The sequence below is a fragment of the Chelonoidis abingdonii genome, chromosome 10, assembly GCF_003597395.2.
Source record: "Chelonoidis abingdonii isolate Lonesome George chromosome 10, CheloAbing_2.0, whole genome shotgun sequence".
In the NCBI taxonomy this organism is placed as follows: domain Eukaryota; kingdom Metazoa; phylum Chordata; order Testudines; family Testudinidae; genus Chelonoidis; species Chelonoidis abingdonii.
The window spans coordinates 71805401-71828052 of NC_133778.1; the positions used below are offsets into that span (position 1 = coordinate 71805401).

The 22652-nt window shown below is 44.8% G+C and overlaps 1 protein-coding gene across 3 annotated transcripts in view; it reads left to right on the top strand.

Moving 5' to 3' along the window:
* The first annotated feature begins 601 nt into the window (after window positions 1-601).
* Window positions 602-22652, top strand: part of CLASP1 (cytoplasmic linker associated protein 1) — a 325682-nt gene continuing 303631 nt past the window's right edge. For 2 of the 3 annotated variants that reach the window (XM_075070303.1, XM_075070304.1), the window contains exon 1: window positions 607-992. The gene's annotated coding sequence lies outside the window, so the exon portion shown is untranslated. Of the gene's footprint in view, window positions 993-22652 lie in introns of all 3 variants that reach the window. The other variant, XM_032763657.2, reaches the window with a different exon arrangement.

Genomic DNA, 22652 nt, shown 5'->3' on the forward strand with positions numbered 1-22652 from the left:
CCCTATGACCTATTTTCCATCACAGTTCGACGGGCCTCTCAGTGCAGCATCACCCCCAGGGGCCCCGCACTGCAGCCCCTCCCCCATCGGTTCCTCAGTGCGTCGATCCTGGGGAGGAGCGTGCGTGTCCCTGCTCAGCGCCCCGCGACACGGCTCTGACTGGGGCCGGCTGGCGAGTTGTGTGAAGGCGCCTCCCCCCAAGCCCCGCGCCTCCTTCCCTCCAGAGGAAAAGTGGGGGCGGGGCGCTTCCCGCTCCGGAAGTGAACGGCCCTCAGCACCAGGGGAACTTTACCCCGGAAGGTTTTCCTGGCAGCTGAGCTTTCCCCAGCCCCTCCCTCACCGTTTCTCTGCCTCAGCAGCGCTCTCTCCCGCCCCGGAGGTGGCGTGACTAACCGGCCGGCAACGTTAACCGGCAACTTCGAACGTTCCTTATGTGCAGCAACGGCCCATCTCACACGCAGACTCCGGAACTCCGCAGGGCGTGGGCTTATCTCGTAGGATACCCGGAGGGCCGGTGCGCGCATGCGCAGATTGTACGCTTACCTCATATCAGCCACGCTTGGAAGACTTCCCCTCTCTCAACATGGAGCTCCACGGGAGGTGTTTCCGGCCGCTCTAGCCTTCCCCGGAGCTCCATGGTGATCGGGAAAGTCTGCAACAGAGCGCCACTCTCGTGCGCGTGCGTCCTGCTTCGCTGGGGCGTCTCCTCGAGGGCCAGACAAAAATAGTGCGCATGCGCGCTGGGCTTTCGCGCTTGCCTGTTAGTCCTTCCAGTCGGTGCTGAGTGCGCATGCGCTCTGGGGGTTCCATTCTTACCCAGCCCCGGCAGCAGCCCTGGGGTGGAGGAGCAGAGGAGCAGCAGCCATGCACTGCAGTAGGAGTGGCGGGAATTAAGCGGGGTCTGCTGCTCCCATTCTCCTGCATGCACCCTCTGTAACGTACATGAGTCCGGTTTTATTGCACCCCCCCATCTGCTCTTCCAGCAGCTCCAGGTAAAACCCCAGTGTCATGTAGCGTGTAGCTGATACGTGGGGGGAGGGGGCTGCACTCAGCCCTGGGCTTGTTGGGGTGGAGGGGGAGGGGAAGCATTGTTTGGTGAAATCAATAGGTTACAGAGCTGCCTCTGCTCTGTGGCTGTGCTGTGCACAGCGGGGAGCCTGACTGGGGCTCATGGTTAGGGGAACTACATGGGCTTTCCAGCAGGGTTTGTTCCTGGCAGTTTTGCCCGGCTTATCAGTGTTTTAAAGTATTTTTTCTAAACATAAGGATTTTGTATTCTGTTGCACACACGTGAAAGAAAAGACGTGGAAGGCACTAGCACTGTGGTAGCCCACCGTAGGAAGGGCGGTGGGACTGTGATTTCCAGAGGGAATTCACTTCCCTTGTTCCAGACATTTTAAAAATGGACAAAGCAGTATAGAAAACAGTTTAAGGATGAATCCTGTACTGGCTGGGAGGGGTGAACTGGATGACCTAATAGGGCTTTTTCTTCTGATTTGGGGATGGGTTTTAGAAATCTAAACCGGGGGTGGGGAGGCTGGGGAGTATAGACTCAAGGCTTTTGTTTCATCCTTAACTCTCCCTGCTGTGCTTAGATCTGAGATTAGTGCATGGCTGTATGTACTGCAATACTTAGGCACAATGGGTGATTTTACTATTAGTTCCTTACCCCTAAATCTCCATTCTAACAGTGTTTAGTTAGATCCTTTATTGTATGTTCTTTATTTTAAAAATCTGGCTATGTAATCTGAATAATTGACATAACAGCCTTTAATGATTCTTAGCGTGTACAACTAGAGGTTCTTAATCTGTGGATTATCATGGTAGAGCCCTTGCTCTGAGTTGTGTCGGTGGGATCAAGGTTCTGATTCATGAATAACCATGTCCCCACACAATGTATGGTCAATAAGGGTTCTGTTATACTTTAGTGCATATTTAGTAGTTGCTATTGAGATTTGAATAACTTGACAGTTTTAATGATGTATTAGTGACAGTCTCTAAAGACAGGTGGCTAGAAGATTAAATAATTTGTTTAATTCAAAGCTGTTTAGAAAGTGTGGTGAAAACACAAATTATTTTGCTCATCTTTTTTTTAATTGGACATATACCAGTCTCCTAGAACTGGAAGGGACCTTAAAAGGTCATTGAGTCCAGCCCTCTGCCTTCACTTGCAGAACCAATTTTTGCCCCAGATCCCTAAGTGGCCCCCTCAAGGCTTGAACTCACAACCCTGGGTTTAGCAGGCTAATGCTCAAACCACTGAGCTATCCCTTCCCGCGATCAATACATGCAGTTTAAAAGCATGTATTGATTTGAACAGATTAGTTGTTAGTTTTTGGGGTGTGATACCAGTCAGCTCTGTGTTCTTGGGGAGCCAGGGTGCAGTATCCAGCCTGACTCATGAAAGACACCTCTTCCTCCCCCACACCCCCTGCTTAAACCAGAACCCATCAGTGGAAAAAACTTGCAGAGAGCAGTGAAGGGCTTTGGGAGACACACCTAGACCCCTCCTGACAAGGGTGACAAGATTGACATCGCCATTAGTATATAGATAGAATGAAGAACAGAGACAACTCCCCTAGCCTCATCTGCATGAAAGATGGGACAGGGAGACATCTCAATTTGCATGCAGAATGGAGAACAGAGAACCGCACTGAACTCTGGGACCAGAAAAGCAGGGATGCACTGCATCATGGGAATCTCTGCTCCAGATGTTAATGAACCTGTGCCTGCCCACGTCTAGATCAGCAGTTATCAGACCAATTTTAGTAAGGAATCCTTGATTGATATCCAATATACTGAAGCAGCCTAATTGCATTGTGAGCTCCCTGGAAGAAAACACTACTCTTGGCTATGGGTGATCAGCTCCTATTGTGTAGCCTAATGAAAACCCTTGAGTCATCAGTTTACCTATAAAAAATCTAGTGTTCTCACTTGAACCACTGTATTTTCTCTACAAAAATCCCTGCTCACCCTCCAGTAAGTGTTCTGATGCTTAGATCCAAACTATGCATCAGTCCACTGAGACGCCATCTTCTCCTGACTGATCGTGCTGGGGCTCTGCCTGTCTCCAGCACTCAGGACCCTGAGCTACCACCATCACCTGGGAACCCCGACCAGTTCAAGCCTCATAGAGTGGGTGAGATCTTCCTTTTTGTCTCTCTGTTTTCCTTTCTACCTTAGGTATTAACCTTTAATAATGTATGTTATGTTGGTTTAGCCCTCCTTGTGTAGTTATCACTATGGCCCAGTCTACACTAGGGTGAGGGGATTGATGTAAGATTCTCAATTTCAGCTATGAGACTAGCATAGCTGAAATCGACATATCTTAGATTGACTTAGTTCGCGTCCTCGCGGCGCGGGATTGACAGCCGCCACTCCCCCGTCGACTCTCTTTCTGCCTCTTGCCCTGGTGGAGTTCTGGAGTGGATGGGGAGCGCATTCGGGGATTGATTTATCATGTCTAGACAAGATGTGATACATCAATCCCCAGTAGATCGATCACTACCCGCTGATCCAGCGGGTAGTGTAGACATACCCTGTTATTCACTAAATAACTTTTATGCCTAAGTTGGTTGGTTCTCTTGCTGAACTTTACTCTTTTGTGTTTTTAGCTTCCCCATTCACTCTACAGCAACGTTTCTTTTACCTAAGCAAAAGATCCCTGCAGTGCTCAAAATACTGTGGGGTTTGCTCATCAAGTAGATTACTGCCAGTACAATTGTGATGTGAGAGTGGGGATAGGGATGTGCTGAGTCTGGGACGCATAAGGGAAACAGCTTGAAAGTGCTGCTTCACCCAGTCCATGGAGCCCAGGGGCATATAAGGAGAGGTGGCTTGAAAGTGCTGCTTCATCCAGCCCAGTGAGTCCAGAGACATATAAGGGGTCAGCTTGAAAGTGCTAATTGACCCAGTCTGCTCAGACTTGCTCAGTTAATGTATGTGTGGGTGGGTTCATCTGGTTCTTGGGCTGGACAAACCCAGCCCCGGGGAATCTAGGTCCTGCAGGTCCCGAAGAGTAACCTGAATAAATGAGCATACCCCAAAGTAACGGGCAATCTGATAACATGTGTTAGCATGTGTGACCAGCTTTGCCTTACAGAAAGATAGAGATGCTAAATAAACCTTTTTGTTGCTCCTCAGGATCTGCTCTGTCCTCAGATACATAAATGCCATTTCAATAGGAGGAGAGTCTCCTTACCCCTTCCTTAAAGAACATGTCTAAAAAGTGGTATTAGTGGACATACTGGATGGACACATTGCAGTAGGTTAGAGGCTGTGCAGCTATCCTGTAAGGTATATAGGAATTAGGGCCATTTAGATTGGTAGTTGACAGTCGTCACTGCTAATTTGATTGTGAAGCAGAACTTCATAAAGCCTTGTTATAAAAATCTGAAGTAGGAAAATATTTGCTTGCAAGAGCCTACCTGTACACCGTATCTTATTGAAAAGTGCAAGGCTTTAAGAGGATCCTGTTTTTGTTTTTGTTTTGCTTTAAAAATTACTTTTTTGAACAAACATTCTGATTTGGACATTTCATTACAGCTTAGTCTGGCTTCAGTTTTTACATTTGATCTGTCGTTGTCGCTGAGGCGATGTCTACACTATCACTTTTGTTGGTTAAACTTATGTTGGTCGGGTGTGAAAAAAACACCCCCTTCACCGACAAAAATGCTGGTATGGATAGTGCTATATTGGCAGGAGAGGCTCTCCTGCCAACATATCAAACACTGCTGGACAGATCTACCGCTGCTCGTTGGAGGATGTTTTAATTAGGCCAGCAGAAGAGCTCGCTCCCACCAGCAAAGAGTGGTACCTGGGAGACCTTATAGTGGCACAGCAGTAGTGCTACAGCCATCTCACTGTAAGGTTTGTAATGTAGACATAACCTCAGTGCCCGGTCCAGTTTCTATTGATGCCTTTTAATGGGAATTTAGATCAGGACCTGGGTGAGTGTGTTACTGTCCTCTCAAATGAACTTTCACAGGAAAATGATAAAAGACAAAAACACCCTTTCACCTATTGGAGGTCCAATAAAAGATATTATCTACCCCATCTTGTCTGTCAATATAAGGAGATAGGCTTGTTGCTGGACCAGATCCTGTAAGCACTTGAGTGGTGTGCTAAGGCCCAAGTTGTGGAAAAAAAACACAAAATAAGAGAGAAGAGGAAACTGCTGTATGAGGGTCTAAAGGAAGCGTGGACATAGTTATTTAGTCTATGTGTCTAAGGCCTTGTCTACGCTATGTGGGAAATTCGATCTAAGCTACACAATTTGAATTATGTGAATCGTGTAACTCAAATTGACATAGCTTAGATCTACTTACCGAAGGCTCCACACTGCACGATGTAGATGACAGGCGCTCTCCCATCAACTCCCCCATTCTTGAGCCGGTGGAGTACAGGAGTTGACGGGAGAGTGATCTGCGGTCAATGTAGCTGGTCTTCACTAGACCTGCTAAATCAGCCGCCAAAGCATCGATCCCCGGTAAGTGTAGACGAGCCCTAAGATATTTATACAGCCCCATTATTTTGATGTCTGTGTTCTTCATGGTCTCTAATGTCTTTGTTCTTGCAACATCCCTCTGAGTTAGGGAAGGACAATTATCCCCATTTTACAGAGGAGAAACTGGGGCACAGAGAGGTGGAGCCATTTGTCCAAATTCATGCCAAATTCAGGATGTCTTTGATGGCGCAGGAAACTGAACTTAGGTCTCCCAACTCCTAGGCTAGTACCCTAAGCACTGGACCATACAAATCCCTCCCAAATCTCAGTTTCCTGAGTTTCTGATAGTAAACGAAAGAGATCTCTGCTTTGTTGCTTATGTAGGCTGAGTTGGCAGGTGATGGGAGGGGCAGGATGGAGTCTCTAACCTCAAACTTGTAGCAGTTTTGCAGGATGAGCCACCAAAGCTACGTTTTACTAAGGCGTCTAAGCTGCTCATTTTATCTTCCTTGTTGCATATCAACTGCAACTTCCCTCAGTGATGCCTATTTGGTGCTTCAGGAACCTGACTGGTAGCATTGTAGCATCAGAGGTAATGTAGCCAATCATCGCTCCATCCTGCCCTCTAGTAACCCTAACCTGAAACACTGAGCCTACTGCCTGACTCGGTTGTCTTCTCCCTGATGATGTCAGTTTGGTGCTGCAGGCAGAGGAATCTCTCTTCCTGCTGTATCGAATGAGCACTGTTTAGATGACATAGAACAGCTTTTGACTGGGCGAAGGTAAATGGTTTTGCCTGAGCCAGGCATAACGTGGAGGGAGCCACAGTGAAATCTCCAGCCTTACCCTTACTCAGCTGCTACAGATCTTGATCTGAAGGAGCTTCCCTATTCCAGTCCTGAACCCTGGGTCCCCCAAATCTGTGGAGACTCCTCAGACCTGATTTACAGTTTTATTTGCTGACTCAATTCAACCAATGGGACTGAAGTATGCAAATAAACTGGAGGGAGGGACTGGTGATTGACTGAGCTACCTCAGTCAGTGCTGTTCTATCTGCAGCGCCAAATGGTCACTACGTGGAAATTGGATTTTTCTGATTGTCACCAAAATCCATACAGTCTGTTCTGTTTACCAAGAACGGTCTCTCAAATTTTGGAATTGATTGAGTGTGGTCTACAAAAGTTAATGCATTACAAATAGAGAAATGCCATCGTTTCAATGTTAGGCCTCACTTCTCTGGGCCAATAACTTATAGCACTACAAGTGATACAACAGCACATTTGTGAGAGAAAGAAATACGTGTGAGTAAACCATTTTACACTTTCCAGAGGGACAACTGTAAAGGGTGCAGATAAAGAAACTATACTGTCAAAATAACTCTGTCTTGAAGTACTGTAGAAATCTTAAGTCTGAGCTGTGGCTGAAGTGTATCAAAATCAGACAGAAATTAATGATAAAAACTTCTTGGTTTGATTTTTTTGGTTTTTCTTATATGTTGGGCAGATCCTGTAATTCTTTTCTGTATGATACAGATTCAGTCAAGGCCTGTTGGCTGTCACAGTCTAAGAGAGACTACTAACTTGAAATCTGGTCAGTTTCAGAATGAGTTATTTCTTCTGTTTCTACACCCTATCCTGTAGGACCATACCAACCCTTATGGTTTTACAATCCCTCAAACGGGAAAACGATTGGAAAAATCCACATTTTTTTGCCCATTGAGACAGGCCTTTGTGTAGCAAGAACACATCAGTTATTCTGTTACCAGGATGAATGAAGCAGTCATCCACCAGAGGAAGAGGAGTGGGTGTTATGGCATCCTTTTCTACATAAACACTTATAGTTCTGACCACTTATTTAATAGCATAGACTAGCTGAATGGTGCTTTCTAGCCTGTTCTGTGTTCTAATCAGGTTCTTATACTGCATCCATCAGCATGGTATCAGACTTGGGTGCTTTGCTCTGTCATGGTATTCCAGGTGTTGTTTGTATCAGGTTAACTTGCTGTAAGCCTTCAAAAACTGTCTGAAAGCCTTGAATGATCTGTTTAAAGAGAAGAGTTGCACAGTGGGGAAACTGATGAATAAGGCTATGTTTTAGGTATTTTTAATAAAAGTCATGGATAGGTCACAGGCGGTCCATGACTTGTACTATGTACCCCTGACTAAATCTTTAGTGCTGTGCAACAGGCGGCGGCCTGGGAGTGCGGCAGATGCTTGGGGGTAGCAGTCTGGGGTTGTGTGGGGGTGAGGTGGCCTGGGACCCCCACTGCTGCTGAGGGAGGGCTGAGGGCTCAGTGTTCTGAGACTGTCCCAGGAGCAGCTGGTGCAGCTGGCCCACAGGCTGCCCCCGGGCCAGCCACACCAGCCCCTGCAGAAGTCACCGATGTCCCGGAAAGTCACAGAATCCATGACCTCCGTGACAGACTTCCAGCCTTATTGATGAATGAAATATGTACATGTTCTTCAGCATCCTGCACTGTAGTAAGTCTCTCTGTAAACTTTAAAGAGATCATCTTCATCAAGCGTAGTTATTTGTTTTATCCAGGGATGATGATGATTTTTTAATAATGAACTGAGCACTTCTGAAAGGTCTGACCCGTCACTGATGCTAATAATCAACCCTGTGATCAATCTGCATGAGAGCAGTTCAGCACATCAGTCTGCCTCATTTGCTTATAAAATACAGAGAAATAAAGACCTAATAAAAACAGCTTTAGGTCATATAGTCCAAATGAATACTACTAGAACATTTTTCAGAAGTTACCTGACACAAACACATGCAGAGTTGTTTATGTATTAGAACTAGAGATAGATAGCTTTATGCCACTGTCGAAATGTACTAGGAAACAATAAATTTTTTTTAAATCATTCCTTGCATAACCAAAGACACTTCCTTTCTAAATTAACATAAAAGCCACCCCCACATGTAGTAGTGTGCACCACCATTGCCACTCTCCCTGGTCGCAGAACTTCAGATATTGTGTAGAGGCGCGGATAAGTCCAAACTCATATGCCATTAAGACAAAGCTGTTAATCGCCTTAGAATAACCTTTCCTTTCGCCTTCCTGTAATTAATGTGTTGACTTTTTTTAACTACAGCTCTTTAAAAATAAAAAAAAATCATCACATCCTGGATAAAACAAATACTACGCTTGATGAAATGATTCTTAAAGTTTACAGGAGACTTACTCCAGTGCAGGATGCTGAGAAATGTACATATTTCATTCATCAATAAGCTGGAAGTCTGTCACGGAGGTCATCGGATTGTCTCCGGACATCGGTGATTCGCAGAGGCTGTGTGGCGCCCGGGGTGCCCAGGGGCACATGGGGCACACTCAGCCAACACTGGACAGTCTCCACGCTACCTCACATCGCCAGCCATGGGTCCAGCCCTCACCCAACACACCCCGGACTGCTACCCGCCAGCATCCGCACGTCCCAGGCCGCCTGTTGCACAGTCACTAACGATTTAGTCAGGGTAATAGCAAGTCATAGCAACCTCTGGACTATTCGATGACTTTTATTAAAATACCTAAACATAGCCTTATTCATCAGTATTCTCCATTCACTTAGTACTCTGGAGTGGATACAGAAGTCTCTTACCATATGTAAATAACACAGGGCTCTTTTGAAATGTAGATGCCTTGATAACAAGGCTCTCTTCCTCTTCCCTGCTCCTCTTATTATCCCCCCCCCCCATCCCCCCCCCATACATAATTCAAAGGCAGATGTAATTAGACCATTTAAAAAAGCCATTGCTAAGGATCCCTAGTACACTGGGTGTCCAGCTGACATTCCATTTGCCTCCTTCACTCCTTCCATCATCTGTTCTGGAGTTCTTAAGGGTTGGAGGTGACGAGATCTAGCTATAGTGCTTGGGTAGTGGCAGTTGACTTTGTTGCCTATTGACTTCTAGGAGGTTGTTGAAAACTTCCAAGCAGTTCTTTTTGCTTAACACAGCTTTAGATTTGCCCACAGTCTCTCCTCCCAAGTATGGTATGGAGTCAGAAACCATCAAGTTAGTATTTCTAGCAGCTTATGCTGTGTCCTCTTCTAATCCTAGAGAGAGTCCTCCAGAAGATCCCACAGTAAACTCACACTGCTCTCACATGGAGATGTGATCCAAACACAGGGATTCCTGACTTATAATTCCCCCCCATCTCCCCTGCCCAAACCCTTGTGACTTTGGCAAGTCACTTATTCTCTTTCAGTCCTTGACTCCCTGCTTTCCAGCTGGGATGCTATCTACCACTTGGGGATGGAGAGTTAGTTAAGGTTTATAAAGTGCTTAGAAAATTAAAACTGTGGTTGCCAGGAAGGATTTTCTTTCATATCCCATCTTTAGTCATGACATGTTGTTTAGCTTGAAAGTTGAGGAATGAGTCCTAATGGTTGGCTAAGACAAGTTCTGAAACTTAAAACAATGCCTACTTGATTTCTGTAAAGGACCAGACCTTTATCTTGCCTGGAAGAGAACTTTTCCTATGTCCTATTGCTTTCACGTACTGGCATGTGACTGGGCGTCCCTAGAAGCTCCCTTTGGACCTCTCTGATAGACAAGCTGTGGCATTGTCCCCTCTCTTTTCCTAGCTAATGAGAAGCTTCATGCTTCAGAAACCTCATGCAATAAATCTGTTTTACCTCGGGGAGTTCTGCTTCTTGTACTCACAAACAACTCACTTCTTGCCTGTCGCTTGTGCTTTACTAGCCGGTTATGTATTAGTAGGGAGTGCCTGGAGGATTTGTGAAAGTAGTAAGTATAGTAGTTCCATCCCAACCCATTATTGAGATCTCCTTAAAACCAGATTATCCTGCTCTTATGCCCAGCATGTGATTGTGTATCTTCTCAGAAAGTTGTCTTACTATCTGTTGGTCACCCCTCGGCCTGGATAAAAAAGGCAAGAAAATTGCTAATGTTGGGTTTGTCGGTAATAGGTATCTCAGAGGGGAAGGGTGGTCTTGTGCTTATGGCACTAGACAGAATCTCAGCAGAACAGGCTTCAGTTCCCAGCACTGCCAAAGACCTCAGATTTGTCTTTGGGCAAGTCACTGAATCTCTGTGCTTTGGTTCCCCATCTGTAAAATGGAGGTACTACTTTTCTCCCACCTTTTCTCTCTTAACTTTTTGGACTATATACTTAGAGACAGTCTCTGCTCCAGATACATCTTGCTTAGGGTCATGATCTTGCTTCAGGGACTCTAGCTGCTACTGCAGTTACAGATAGCTAATAAGGGTGAGGTTCTCAAACTTTCCTGGTGTGGACTACCTCCCTTCCCACTGATGACTGTGTGGGCCACTTCTCCCACTGGTGATCTACTGACTTCCCTTGGCAGCTGTAGCAATTTGCTTACAAGGGAAAATATTCAGTGTATCTTTATTTATTTTAACGTGATCAGGAAAAGAGGAGAGCCAGTGATGTATGACCCAACTGCGAGTCTCTTCAAAGCACTGGTGGTCCATGTACTGCAGCTTGGATACCAGTGCGCTAAAGAATTTGAGATAAGTATTATTAGTTTAGTTCAGAATCGGCCTTCAAGATAACTTCAGTTTTAATAATATATTGAGAAATATTAGGTATATTTAAAACAGAGTTTCAGGGTGAATTGATTTAAATCAAAGCAATTTAAATTACTGATTTTAATCATGATTTAAATCAGCAAGCAGAAAATCTTGATTTAAATAATTTTAATTGTATTTTGCATTTGTACTTCAGTTATTTTCGTAAAGAGAGGTTGATTCTCATTGGCTGGCAACCATTAAAACATGCTGATTTGCAAGTAAATATAGCCTTTACTCTAAATTTGGTGCTTCTTGCTACTGAGGAGGATACACTATCTATACACACTTATGTAAGCAATTATATGGATTCTTATTTTTTTTATCTTTTTATGATAATAGAAAATGGTGAATGATGCATTTATTTTACTAAATGACAAATTTTTTACTTGTAATTTGTGCCAAGCTCTCTTTGGATGGAAATTCAAATTTAATTAAAATTCACAAAACATTTTTTTTAATTAAAACTAACTTAATTGTTCTGGATACATAAGAAAGCTACAGTTTATCAAAACATGTCTTGCATTTAAAACTAACTGATCTGTTAAACAAAGGGAGTATTATCTGTAGCTAGTTAATTCAACTGATCACTTCTGGTCACCATATCCTTCAAGATTTTAGAAATAATGGATCTCATCCTCTCATCTCGTTTTTATTCCTAAATTGGAAGAGAACAGGCTTTCCTACTTTTTTTACTCTTAGTCAGTTTCTTAACTTTGAAAGAACTAGTCGTTGAACTGATCTAGTTGAATAAACTGGAATGAAGAAAATATTTTCTCTGCATGTGCAGAAGAAGAAGCTAGTGCTGTCAAAAGCTGATTTAGCACTTCAGCAAACTGTGGTTCTAAGTCAGGGGTGGGCAAACTTTTTGGGCCGAGGGCCACATCTGGGTGGGGAAATCGTATGCGGGACAAGGGGTTGGGTGCGGAAAGAAGTGTGGGAGGGGATGCGGTGTGCAGGAAGGGGCTCAGGGCAAGGGATTGGGGCAGAGGAGAGGTGCAGGGTTCCTGAGGGGGCTCAGCAAGGGATTGGGTGCAGGCGGGGTGCTGGTGTACGAGGGCAGGGGGAGTTGGGTTGTAGGACATTGTGAGGTGCAGCAGTGGGCTTAGGCAAGGAGCAGGGGGCATGATGCAGGAGGTTTGGGTTCTGGGCCGGACGTTTACCTGAAGTGGTCGGTGTGGCAGCGTGCGCACCGGGCAGGGCAGCTCCCTGCAATGCTGCCGTCCCTTGTCCCCTCTGTCCAGATGTGCAGCCCCGGGGGCGCGGAGTCTCCATGTGCGGCATGCCCTTGCCGCCTTTCAGTATTCCATGAAGCTTCATGTGGTTGTAGTTCCCATTCTGGCAAATGGGACTGCAGGGAAGTGGTTCCGCTGCTTCTGGAGAGTGCACAGCATGCCCTATGGGGGCAATCCCATGGCAGACCAAAGCCCTGAGCGGGCTGGATCTGGGCCCTATGGGCTGCGTTTGCCACCTCTGTTCTAGGTACTTAGCCACTGACGTCCACCAGGTTCAGAGGTTTGACTTCTTTAAACTTCAGCAGACCTGTGTGCTCTATTTATTTTTTTTTTTGTATTTTATTTAGATGGGCATATGAGTCTCAGTCTGTCCTGTGGTTCTGGTTCTATTCAATATCTTCCGATCAATGCTTTGGATATGGAGATACAATTATAAGTTTGCGGCGACCAGTGGGATGGGCTGCATACTGTGGAGATCATGATGGTGGAAATGGAGAAATGGTGTGAATAAGAGGATGAAAATTCAGTAAAGAACAAAGTGTAAATATCTACATTGGGAAAAGAATAATCAGGTTGCAAATATTAAAAGTAGAAATTACTCCTTAGGCGGAGTTCGCAGAAGATACCATGGCTATGTGTCAAATAAATATGAAGTGAAACAGTGAATACTGTTTACAAACCAAACCTTATTTGGGATATATACAAGAGTTATAGCAAACATGAGAAGTAGTTCTTTTTGCTATAGCTCAACATTTTGGTCATTTGTACTGTGCCTATTCTGAAAAAGATATGGAAAACTGGAAAAGTCCCACAGGGAACACAAAATTATTAAGGTCTAGAAAATAGCCTACAAGGAAAGATTATAAAAAAATTGGGTTTGGTCGTCTGGAAGAGAAGACTGAGGGATGACATCCTCCTAATATAAAAGTGCTGTTAAAGCGGAGTGTAAATTATTTCTCTGTCTGGGGCGGACAGAAGAGTGGGCTTAAGTTTCAGCAAGTGAGATTTGGGTTAGACATTAGGAAAACTTCCTTAACGTATAAGAGTCGTTAAGCACTAGAACATTGCCTAGGAGGTTGTGGATCTCTTCATTGGCAGGTTTTTAGAACAGGTTAGAAAATACTCTGTCTGGAATGGTCTAAATCGGGGATCTCAGACCAGATTTTTTAATGACCTTGAATGCCACCAGGTCTTGCTGGTGCTGTTTTCACCACTAATTGTTTAGAAACTAAATACTTTATTAGCTTTAGGAAACCAATAATATGAAATATGACGTGTCCACATCATTGCAATTATTTATGGATAGCTTGTGAATGTTGTTGAAGTGTATTAACAAAAGTACAGTATCCTTTACACAGATTACTCAGCCCTGGTAGCCTGGGACAAATTATCCTGGATGAGGGTTGCGGGGTGGCAGAGCTAGCCTGACAGCCTTGCTAGCCAGAGTCGAGGCTTCACTGGAGACGGGCCCAGGGCAGAGCCGAAGCATGGCCACAAGCCTGGGCCTTACTGTTTGGCACAAGCCAGAGCCTGGGCTGGAACCTGAAGCTCTGGTGGAGCGACGTTGCGCCCACCCTAGAGCTGAAGCTCAACCTGAGCCCACTGGCTGCTTGCTCACGCTTGTGCCCCATGTGACTTCGAAGGGGCAGGGCCAATCCTGCTGGTAGCGCCCAACCAACAGCCCCCAGCAACCAACACAAGGCAGTGCATCCAGGGCAACAGAGAAGGGGATGTGTTGCTACTTTGCCCCCCTTTCCCCCCATCACAGCCCCAGGAGGCTGTGGCCACAGGAAAAGCCCCTGGTGGCTGCATTTGAGAATATGCTGGTCCTGTACTGTATGCTAGTACAGGGGACTGGACTAGATACCTATAGAGGTCCCTTCCAGCCCTACATTTCTATGATTCTGTGATTAATAGATTATAAATAGAGTATAAATATAGAATATAAAAAGATTATAAATTTAGGCCTTGGCATAGGTATGTCAGTTCCAATTTAATTTTTAAATAGGTTTATTTAAAAAACCCCAACCACTATATATTACTTTAAATAAATCCAATTTAAAAGAAAAATCCAGTTGTTGTTGTTTGTTTTTTTTTTTTTTTTTTACTAGTTCATTTTTATCCACCCTGCCCTGGTTTTCTTCTTCATGTAATTGCTGGACAGTTGCTTTTACTCCAGTTTTCAGTCACTAGCACAATGGCAGTTAGCAACTTTGAGTCTTAAACTCAAATTTAAATCTTAAAATTTGCTGGCAGTTCCATTATTGCATAAGTATTGATATTTGTGCCTAAGACCAGGTATGCATTTTCTCATGCCTCACGTGTTTGAGCCATGCTTAGCTGCACACTGGAAATCTCTAGTGCAGACATGGTTAATAACAGATAGCACACTTTAGACGTGGTTAAGTTATCCTAGTTTGAAACCTGTCGACGTTGTGCCTTAATTGTTGCTACGTGATGTTAGCCTCCTATACTATGGTTTGCATTGACGCGACAGTGCAAACTCATAGGGAATGTTCAGGTGTTGATTCCCTTTTTCTTCCCCTCTTAAAAATTTGAAGTTGCCAATGGGTCAAGGGGCAATCTGGCTGCCACATTGCGAGTTTGATGTGTTTGAAGGATTTCAAGCAAGCAATGGGGCTTTACCAGCTGTCAGTTACTACCAACTCCCGTCTGGGAGACTGTAACGGTCGTGATACTGGTGGCTATAAGCCAATATCCACTGTTCAACATCAAGCTCAGCTTCTCTAATTCAACAGTACATGCGCTAAGCACTGTGTAGCGACCACTGACTGCACTCTGTATTTTAAGCAGAGGTTCTCTGGTTATAAGCACTGCGCTAGAAAACTGATGGCCTATCCTACTGGAGCTCTCAGCATGCTAGCACGTTGAGACGATAACTAGTATTAACAATAGTAGGCACTTTGTGTGTGAATTCCCTTCCTGCCGTAAAGATAGAAAACTCTAGAGGCACTTTAAGCTAAGAATTCAGTAAACTTCAGACAAGTTAAGTAGTCTTTGGGTTATCATCTGTCTTGAGTCTTCTGTCTATCTTTACAGTTTTACATTCATATCTCTTATTTAAAAGACTGGTTGCTGGCCCGTGCTCTGTGGAAGCTGCACACGCTCAGATAAAGACATAAGAATGGCCACACTGGTAGACCAGATGTCCATCTAGCCCAGTATCCTGTCTTCTGAGAGTGGCCAATGCCAGGTGCCCCAGAGGGAATGAACAGAACAGCTATTCATCAAGTGATCCATCCCGTCGCCCATTCCCAGCTTGTGTCAAACAGAGGCTAGGGACACCATCCCTGCCCTTCCTGGCTAACAGCCATGGATGGACCTATCCTCCATGAATTTATCTAATTCTTTTTTTGATCCCTCTTATAGTCTTGGCCTTCCCAATATCTTCTGGCAAAGAGTTCCATAGGTTGACTGTGCATTGTGTGATGAAATACTTCCTTTTGTTTGTTTTAAACCTGCCACCTATTAATTTCATTTGGTGATCCCTAGTTCTTGTGTTATGAGGAGTAAATAACACGTCCTTATTTACTTTTTCCACACCAGTCATGATTTTATAGACCTCTATCGTATCCCCGCGTAGTTGTCTCCTTTCCAAGCTGAAAAGTCCAAGTTTTATTAATCTCTTCTCATATCGAAGCTATTTCTTACCCCTAGTCATTTTTCTTGCCATTTTCTGTACTTTTTCCAATTCCAATATATCTTTTTTGAGATGTGGTGACCAGATCTGCATGCAGTATTCAAGATGTGGGGGGTACCATGGATTTATACAGAGGCAGTATGATATTTTCTGTCTTATTATGTATCCCTTTCCTAATGGTTACTGTCCTTTTGTTAGCTTTTTTGATGGCTGTTGCACTATCCACCATAACTCCAAGATCTTTCTTGAGTACTAACAGCTAATTTAGACCCCATCAATAAATAACTATATAGGGGAAATGGGAACAGACTGTACACAAAGTACTGTCGAAGAGACACAGTAAATTGGAAAAAGAGTAATCCTGCAGTTGTAGCAGTTGAGTGGTACTTGCAACACCTGTAGGTAAAATGTTTTTTAAGTTGATGTCCCTTTTAGAATGAGATTCCTAGGCTTTAGGTTTTGGAAAACAAGCAGTAACACTTAAATCAGAAGCATACACTATTTAATTGTAATTGTCAAAAATGTACCTGAACAGTTCAAGGAACCTTACTGTCTACACATGGAAGCTAGATCAACAAGAGCTGAGAGCAAGTTTCCTTAACAAGATACTTGCATAGCTGCCATTTTTGTAACCCCCTGCCACCTTCATCTCTCCAGTAAGATGAAGTTTCTCCTTCAGTTAGGGCATTTGATGTTTACGTTGCCACCTTGGTGTTATCTCTTAGGCCTGGTCTACACTGGGGCGGGGGGGATCGATCTAAGTTCTGCAACTTCAGTTACGTGAATAACGTAGCTGGAGTCGATGTACTTAGATCGACTTACTGTCGTGTCTTCACTGCAGTGAGTCGACTGCTGCCACTCCCCCGTCGACTCCGCCTGCCCCTCTGGCTGAGCTAGAGTGCAGAGAGAGGGCTTGGGGATCGATTTATCGCATCTGGACTAGACACAATAAATCAATCCCTGCTGGATTGATCGCTATCCACAAATCCGTCTGGTAGTGAAGACATACCCTTAATGTCAAGTATCAGAGGGATAGCCAGGTTAGTCTGGATCTGTAAAAGCAGCAAAGAATCCTGTGGCACCTTATAGACTAACAGACGTTTTGGAGCATGAGCTTGTGTTTGCACAAGTAATTGAGAAAGGTTTACTGTTAGATAAAGTAGTAACGTTTTGCCTAACTGAGGGCTGGTCTATACTGGCAACATTAAAGCTTTAATGTGGCTTGTGTAGTCGCGGCACAGCTCTGGCAGAGAGCTATTCCAGTGTTCTAAAAAAACCCACCACCACGAGGGGTGTAGCTCTCAGCGCTGGTGCACCGTCCATACTGGAATGTTACAGCGCTGAAAATTGCAGTGCTCAAGGGTGTGTTTTTTCATGCCCCTGAGCGAGAAAGTTGCAGCGCTGTAAAGTGCCAGTGTAGACAAGCCGTGAGAAGTATTACATCTTATTGAGTTCCTTGCATCCCAAAATGCTTTACAAGCTCCGTACAGCTCTGATATGCAGCCATCTCTGGAATAAAGGGTTGGTAACTGACCAGGGAACTCGGCGCAACAGTTGAGGGAGAAGAGACAATTTTGGCCAAAGATGCTGGGGCAAGTCCCTTCCTCATTCACAAAGAGCCATGAGATCCTTTCTTTGTTCTCAGAAAGTACATGTCATCTGCACAGTACTCAGTTCATTTCTGAAGGATGATGTGGTGTCCCTGCTGAGACATGAACCATTGGTTCAAGAAAGCCTAGTTATTAAACCCAATCCTGAGACCTATTCATTCCTTTTGGCAGGGGATGTTAGAGAGAGTGATTCTTTTGTAGGCTTTTATACTTGAAAACAAACATCACTGCCTGTAGTTTGAAAGTGGAAACTTCTTTAAGAGGAGCTCTTCACTCTGGTGGAAAGTCATGGTTCAAAGGCATGACTGTTTGATGTGCCTTGAGCTAATCTTTAATTTGAAATTTGCCTGCAACTACATTATAAGAAATGTAGAGAAGGAGCCCTGTTTGTGTAACTATGCCACTGTATTATTTAATACGACTGCTGTGCTGTTTTGGTGGGTTGGTCTGTTTGCCAGCAATTCCCAAGAAATTAATATTGTACTGAATAAGCAGTATCAGGGCTTGAAAGTTGACCATAAACCTAAATTTACCAGCCAGAGGCACCTACAGAGATGCATTCAGGAGGGTCACCAACGAGGTCCAGGGACGACAACTCCGATGTATGTGGTGTTACTCACAACTTTCATGAGTCACAGCAGTGTGAAACTGACTGACTTTGTCAGTCTCACTGCATCCAAGGGTTCTGAGTAGCAGTGGTGAAACTCCTGATCTGGGAAGCTGTGAGCAGCAGCAGTTTGTCTGAAGATTATAAGGGCATGTCTATGCAGGGAGTTAGTCTGGAATATCTAGTCCTGATTAAATTCCATGCTCTTACTTCAAAGTGCTTTATTCCAAATTAGTTTAATCCACTTCCAAAAGACAGAGACAGAGCATTCACACACAGAGAAGTCGGGAATAGTTAATCTGCTTTAAATTCACACGCCCTACCTTATTCCAACTTAATTTTCATGTATTGACAGGAAGACAGCACTGCATCTGTCACATACAGAGGGTTTCCTTCCTAAACACAAGGGCTAGAAACATAATTTTAAAGTGAAAACTTAAAAGGTATAAGATAGTAAATTCATCAGAATTTCACTTTCCAAGAAAAGCTTTGTACTTGCCACAGGTGAGAGGGGATTTTTTTTTTTTAAGCACAGCAAAAAGTTAAAATCCTCTACCATGTCCACTTTTGCATTTTTACTGATTTTTCTCATGTTTTCACAAAACCATTATAAATATTTACTTAACCGTTTGCACCAATTCAGTGTGAACTGTGCATATTGCTTTGCTATGTACTGTCCAGACATTTCAGTGTTGTGGATGGGCCGAGGTGGAGCGGTTAGATGTTTATTACTGGGTTTGAGTTAGATTGTGCTTTCCATAGTTAGCTGGTTTTACTTTCTCTTTTTGTAAATCCAGTTTTGGACCAAAACCTTCATAACTAATTTGAAGCTTGTGGTTCGTTGCTAGATGACTTTAGTGGAAAATTTAGAAGGGGCGGGGTGGGCACGGTAACTGAGCATTTATGTAAACAAAGTGGGGCTTAATTTTTGCAGAATAGTAGTTTCCTAAATCTTTTGGATCATCCAATCAGACTGCTTGCCTAGATCAAATTCAATCTAGTCCGTCTTCCTGAATTGAGGGCTAGTGCCTTTGACTAGATTTGCAGTGTTTGGGTTGCTTCTGGTCCTGTGTTTACACCTATTTTTAAAACCAGGAGAGGAGAGACTCCAGACATAACGAGTCTGCATCATTGGGTTCCTGGCTTGGAATTCTGCAAGGGCTTAAGGTTTGCATGACTGGACAGCCTCTGGGAGGAAAAGTTTTGGTCCTCAAAGCTTAACCTCCGTAGGTTCCCAGAGTCAGTGGATCTTCCTGGTATTGACTACTCAGAGGGTGTAGAATTTTTAAATTCTACCAGACCAGAGGGATCCTCACAGGGCTGAGATGCTACAGTTTGCAGAAGGAGGGTTGGAGTCAGAACATCTACTTAGGCATAGGCACCAACTCTGTGGGTGCTCCAGGGATCAAGCATCCACAGAAAAAAAAGAGGGGGTGCTTAGCACCCATCAATCACAGCTATTTGGCAGCTGGTGGAGAGCAGCAGGCAGGCCAGAAGCCTTGTTAGAAGGGGTGGGAAGAGATGGAGCGAGGGCAGGAGCTAGGGAAGGGGTGGAGTGGGGGCAGGGCTTTGGGGGAAGAAGTGGAGTGTCGGTAGAGCCCCCACCGGGAAAAATAAAAGTCAGCGCTTGTGCACTTAGGGCATGTCTACATTTACAGTGTTGCAGTGGCACAGTGGTACTGCTGTAGCTGTGCTGTTGTAGCCCCTTCACCAAGTTCTACCTATGCTGATGGGAGAACTTCTATCGGCATGGGTACTCTGCCTCCCTCAGAGGCGGTAGCTGTGTTGATGGGAGAAGCCCTTCCCTTGCCATAGTGCTTTCTGTAGTGGGGGTTAGGTTTGTATAACTGCATTGCTCAAGCAGCAAAGAGTCCTGTGGCACCATGAGCTTTCGTGGGTGAATACCCACTTCATCGGATGCATTGCTCAAGGGGATTTTCTGCACTCCTGAGCGATGATGTACCAACATAAGTTGGTAGTGAAGACCAAGCCTCAGCTGAATTTCAAGGTGCTCCCTGCAGGAGTGGAATTTTTGACAAAGCTGCCATGTGCTTCGTTGTCTACAAGGTTCATCGTTGCCTACCTGAGATTTGGTTTTCCCAGGGGGGACTTTGTTACTCCAGCATCGCAGCTCACTATTTAGTCACATTTACACTCGGAAAAGAGGGTATTTTTTAAACACATTCTCTAACAAGTGTGAAAATCTTAGAGCAGACAGAGCAGGTGTAGTTTTAATGTTTGTTAGCTGGTTAAAGTAAACGCTGGGCTCTTTTCTTTGTTTAGTGCTTTTGCGTAGGGTTTTAATCTTGCATTTATACACCTTTTTTCTGTTCTGGTATATACAAAGACCTTGTCCTCATGTATAACACATGCCTTCTCCTCTTGTGGGTCACTGACTTGAATCCACAAGAAGATTGCATTATTGGCCAAACTCGTGAGGCCTTACTCAGTGGTATTTCTGTTTGTCTCTGTGTAATGTGTTAAGTTTTGAACCCTGCAGCTGATCAATTCCAAAATTTCAGGGAATGAAGTAGCCATTGATGGCCAGAAGCTTACTGATTTGGGGGACAATCGGAACATCCAGAGAGAAGGTGGGGGATGTGGAGTGCTGGCATATGTTGATGGCACCCATTAAACATCTTGCATGTAATACCTCTGCCCATCCTCCCAATAGCATTAAATATGTTGACACCCTGCATGACAGAAGAAACATAATTGTTTTCCCTATGAGGCAGACGCTCAGTCAGCAAGAGCAGCCAGAGGGAAAGGAGAGAGAAGGCTTAATTCCTTCCTAAAGTCCTGCGTCTTCAAAACCTATTCCAGGTGGGGGAAAAGATGGCACCATCTGCCTACCCTCTATTCCAGTCTGGGGGGTGAAAGGTCCTTTGGAGGGGAGAGGAGACACATACAGAGCTCTTGTCATGGTGGGGAGAATGGGGGATGGGGGACGTGTCAGGGTGGAGAACAGGGCTGCTGTTACGGTGGGGAGATTGGGAAAGTAGGGGAAGGGTGAGGAACAGAACCCCTAGCATGGAGTGGAGAGTAGGGGATGCTGCTGTGGAGGGGGCAATGGGGTGAGGGGACGGAGCCGCTGGCATATTGTGCAGAAGGGGGGACGCTTATGTGGTTTGGGGGGATGATGGGGAATAAAGCCTTGGCATGGTGGGGAGAATAGGGGACCCTGCAGTGGTGGGTCAAGGAGACATGGGGGAGGAACACAACCTTATGAGGGGGAAGAGTTTGAGGGGACCTGGTACATGGGAGAGACTGGGGCCACAGAACCTTCATGGGTGGGGGAGACTGGAGGCCCCAAGAATGGGGGTATGGAGGCACACAGAGCCCCTGTCATGGTGGGATGAAGGGAGGAATTGGGGAAGTGAAAATGAGGGTGCACACAGCCACTGGTGGGGGGAATGGGAGACCATGGTATGGGAGCAGGGGAGATATGGGGAGTACACAGATTCCCTGCCAGTTTGACATTGGGAGAGAGTTGTAGGGAGTCCCTGAAATAGAGGGAGGTGGGAGAGTGGGAGGGATGCACGGGGCCCTTGTGTGTGCAGTGAGCTCGGCTACGCAGGCTGTGGGGTGTGTGTTCCCTTGCGATGTGATTTGGCTTGTACGCACGTTCATTCTCTAAAACTTGGGAAGTGTTATACAATCTTACCCCGACTTAAAAAGAAGCCATTCCTAGAAAAACTGTTAGTTTTAAATGAATTAGCTTAAAACATCTGGGTCTTGGCTTGATGTTTTTCAGTTGTTACTTAAGTTAGTTTAACAACTGAAAATGTGCAGGTTATTAATGAGACAAAGTGGGTGAGGTAATATTCTTTATTGGACCAGCTTCTGTTGGTAAGAGAGACCTACCTGTGTCTCTAATATCCTGGGACCAACGCAGCTACAACAATACTACATATGATGCAGGTTAACATTTTGAAGCCCTAGGTTCCCTCACCTTGGCGACATGGCCAGCTAATAGTCATTTGAAATGGGTAGTTTGCATCTTAACAAGCTTGAAGAACTCGTGTACATGGGAAGTTGCCCAGAATAGCTTTTCAGGTCAAAACTGTTCCAGTCATTTTCCTTGTGTGGACACTATTCCAGAATAGGCCACTTGATTCTAGAATATTTAGTGCATTTCCAGACTGGAGTAATTATTTTGGAATAAAATCACTTTTTTTGGAATAGCGACCACATTAAGAGCTAATTCAGATTATTGTATTCTGTGATAGCTATTCTGATAAATTTCCTCATGTAGACAGGCCGGAAGAGGGCTTTTCATTCCAATTTATATAACTGGGCTGAGCTATCACAATTGAAATTTACCTTTGCTTGATACTCTAGTGCCTTTAATTGGAGGAACTCAGGGTATGGCTACATTAGAAATTTCAAAGCGCTGCCCTGGCAGCGCTGTGAAGTGTGAGTGTAGTCAGAGCCGCAGCGCTGGGAAAGAGCTCTCCCAGCGCTGCTTGTAAACCATATCCCTTATGGGTGTAGCATGCAGCGCTGGGAGCCGTGCTCCCAGCGCTGCCGCCCTGAT